The 4,110-nt window shown below is 40.5% G+C and overlaps 1 long non-coding RNA gene across 1 annotated transcript; it reads right to left on the bottom strand.

The window, feature by feature from the left end:
* Positions 1-1,851: 1,851 nt before the first annotated feature.
* LOC101762419 lies at positions 1,852-3,638 on the bottom strand. The gene is made up of 3 exons (XR_001163562.2): positions 3,371-3,638; positions 2,915-3,082; positions 1,852-2,179 (listed from the first exon to the last, which is right to left on the bottom strand). It is a non-coding gene; the product is annotated as an uncharacterized LOC101762419 (long non-coding RNA).
* Between the last annotated feature and the right edge of the window lie 472 nt (positions 3,639-4,110).

Genomic DNA, 4,110 nt, shown 5'->3' with positions numbered 1-4,110 from the left:
TTATTTTTGCAAATTTTGCATGGACATCACATGAAAACCTTCGGCGACTTGTTGGCCTCTATTGCATCGAGAAAAGTTTTTAGTCCATTAATGAATGCCATGGAGCACCAGTTGCCTCACATCCATCGCCGGTCCATCTACAAATAGTTTATTATTTTCCTCCATTTGTAAAGCAAGAAATGTAAAATAGTCTTTTTGTAAAATATTATAACCTTTTATGGGCCATTGTTTATGGGCCATTTTGGATGAGCAAATTAAATCCCAACAAAATTTGTGGGGAATTTCGGCAGCGCCTCCCTCAGTCCCCAGTGGTGTGAGCGTGACCTCAACTCTGTTATGATTATGGCATGCTTACAATTAGTTGATTATTTTTGTTCATATATACTCAATTTCTCATCAAGATGCTACAAAAAAAAACTAATTAGCAACATATATTTCTCAACATCCAATGCAAATTTCCCAATATCCAACACACTTTTATTTTTAAATACGACGATACAATATACATTAGTATTATGAAGGATAAATTTTATTTCTTTGAACTCTAACTTCCCTCTATCCTCATATTCTCCACTCTCCATTCATATATAAGTAAAAAATCATTATTCTCCGTGCATGTATAAATAAAAAATCTCTCCGTTCTCCTTATTCTAAAAAATCACAAATTTCTCTAGCTACAAAGTATAAAACATAGCATACTAACCATGAGAGAAGGAATGATGAAGTTGCTAACCTTTAGAACACTTGGATGAGTGAAATCCCCACAAACCGTGGAAAAAATCGGTAGCACCTCCCCTATGTCACCATGGGAGTGAAGAAGCCCGAACTCTCGGTCAAATGGTCTAGCTCGGGGAGGAAGGGGCATCATTTATAGGGTGGAAGTTAGTTCCGTTTGTTGTAGCTTCTAATCGGTACTAACGTGCCTGAACACCATTTAGTACCGGCTCTATCCACCAGCCGGTAGTAAATAGCTTCCAGGAGTGTTGGCCCCCTGGTCGTTGTGTCACCATTTAGAACTGGATGAATCCCCCAACCGGTACTAAATCGGCTCCGGTGGTACTTTGCGTGGTGCCCGGTACTAATTCCATGCATCAGTACTATAATCGAGCTGGTACTAACGACGTTGACGAAAGCTCACTCCTACAATAGTTTTTACTCATACATATAAGTTAGTGATACTACCTTCCTACTTTAAAATATTGGGAAACTAACACAAATTTGTATTAACTTAAGTCCTTTACAATCTTATGGACATCCATCAAAATGTTCTCATACAAAGTAGTAAATTGTATAGTCTGTAACGGAAAAGTGGTTGTCGTGTACTATTAGGCTTATAGCTTTGGCACCTCCTTGGCAAGCACAATAAATTGGACTTTACTGTTCGGACAACACATACTGCGGATCCCTTCGACAACCTCCATGATCTCCGAAGAATCTGGAACAAATGGCACCGTAAGGTCTACTCTTTTAAGGGTTACCATGTTGCATCTAGACTGCAGCAACTTCGCAAATTCCTCCTCTTCAGATGAACCAGTGAGAAAACTAATTTCTATCTCTTCCAATGCATCAAAAGTACTGTCATCCATCCTATAGCTCGCTGGCAGAAGACAAGGACAACCCGAGCTATTACAAGTTGCCGTCTGAAAATAAGTTTAAAAAAACCGTTAGCAGACAGGACATATATCACTACCAGAGCACGGCGCATTCCTGACGGCCAAAAATCGTCAGGTTGGCCGACAGGAGTCCATAGATTCCTGACGGCAGGGGTGCCCTCCGAATAAAAATTGAACAGTTCCTGATGGTACGGCCGTCAGGAAACCAGTGAACAAAGGTAAAAAAAATACAATCAGCTGCAGCATATGTAATTACAATTTCTCATTTCTCAATCTCAGCTCCTGCAAAGTCTGGTACTTCCATATACATGTCCACAATAATTATTTGTACATACATATCAGATTGGCATCCAATAAGCTATTGAAATAAGATGAATAAATGAGAACTCCACTAAATATACATCCTTCCAGATCTAACGAGAGCTTCATACTATTGCTTTAAATTATATATAACTCCTTGTATACTAACTCCGAGGAAGTAAACTAAAGGTCAACTGAAGTTCACCTTGAAGTTGAACTGAAGCAAGATGACAGTCTGCTAGCTCCAACCCAATATATTTTTGTACCTGACCAAGTGACAATTAAATGAATTAGAGAGCAGCTAATGTTCAAATTGTCAAAACGGAGTTCAGTTTGATTCAGAACAAAGTAAAGAAGTGCTGTTATATTTTTGGTGCAAAAAAGGGCCTCACATTTGTACATGTTTAAATAGAGATAACTTTTGAACTAGAATAGACTTTCAATTGAAGACAGCACACAAGTTAATATAAGAAACGAAGTGCTGACCTACTTGTTCACATTGAAACTAACTGCATCCTTGAACAAACAACACTTATTAGAAATATGTCCGGATAGATTAGATTAACAGATTTGAACAAATAGGAAAACTCCTAATTATCTGAAAACTAGTTCTTTCCCACTGCTGAACACACAACAGGAATTAACACAAAGATGCTTGGTATAAGTAGCACAAACTCCAGAGCTGAACACGCAGTAGGTGTTATAGTAAATAAGATGCTTGAAGAATATGTAAGGGTTGGATATATTAACAAGTTAAATAGTAGAAAAAAGGTTTGGCTCAAATTTTCAAGTGCAACTCAGAATGACCAGGTCCAATCTCAAATTTGTTTAATGAAAGTGCACACTTCAAACTACAGGTTTATCTGCACCATTCTAGCCCATTTTTAACTGGGAATAATTGCTTCATAGCTTCTTTTTCACCATCATTATACTGAACATAAGAAAAACAAATATAATGGTATGTAGAAAAACTGCATGGCATCTCCGAGAGTAGATCTCACCAAATCTATGTAGCAAATGGATGCGACATCAATACTTCAGAACTAAAGCTAATCTATTGCTTCACTTCTGGTTTGTTCTCGTCCATTTAGAACCACTTGTTATTTTATCTCCTGAATTATATTTCTTTCCAGCATCTGATTCCAGAGACTCTTCCAGTTTTTTCAGAGCTTTTAAACCAAACAAGAAGATGACAATAATTAGAATGAATGGAACATTAAAATTATAGGTGAGAAGTAACTAAAGACCAGCACATCCTAATTACAGAAGGACCATTATTAAGCCCAAAACATTGTAAATATGATTTATCTGAATTGGCACACACACTACAATAATCTAACAATCTTAAATCCTAATTGCCTGAAGAAACACATGCTTCTGCAGCTATGAATATCAGTCTTTGCACAGGATTATTTGAACAAACAGGTGGTGTGCACGAGCGTGTGAATCAGACAAACCTGAAGCGTCTTCGGTTGTGGTACCATTGTGGTGGCCGTTTTCATGCCTTCATGGAGGAGCGCCGTCGCCGTGTCCCCACACGAAGCCCTTTGCTGGGGAGAGGAGAGAGAGCAGATCTCTGTAGAGGGAGGGAGGGTAGAGGGGAGGTGACCTGAAGTTGTTGTCATCGCCGCCTCCATGGACGTCCAGCTAGATCTGCAGGAGCACCACCTTGATTCGTCGCTGAGCTGCCGCCGCCATGGTGCGGGGGGGGGGGGGGGGGGGGGGGGGGCGTCTGCTCAATCAAAAGTGAGACTCTGATGTTAGTGTGCACTATCGAAGGATATATTCCTTTGGGATTGCTTTAGAACGCCGGCGTGCTGGCGTGAACCTAAGCATTTTGGTTGTCGTTTTCCATCCCTAGGAACGATGACGCGATGATCGAGTCAGGGTGCTACCACCTTGCCGACTGCACTTAGACCTGATTGATTCATTGATAGCAACCTCTGTAATTCTCGCTGCTTTGGTCGTTTTCCACACTTGCAGAGCATCTACAAAGCGGAAGGCCACCGACCTGATTCATCCTCCCTAATCCCTCCCATGCTAAATTTGGGACCATCACTATTAGGTCAACTTTCACCACTTATAACGACGGCAATGGTGTTTATGTTTCTGCTATCTGTTTCAGCATCACCATGAGCCCGGACCGGGGAGGCCCGGGTTCAAGGCGTCTTGCTCGATGGATAACTCTGATTTGCAC

Source organism: Setaria italica, chromosome III, assembly GCF_000263155.2.
Source record: "Setaria italica strain Yugu1 chromosome III, Setaria_italica_v2.0, whole genome shotgun sequence".
Classification (NCBI taxonomy): Eukaryota; Viridiplantae; Streptophyta; class Magnoliopsida; order Poales; family Poaceae; genus Setaria; species Setaria italica.
This window is presented reverse-complemented; position numbering and strand designations above follow the sequence as displayed.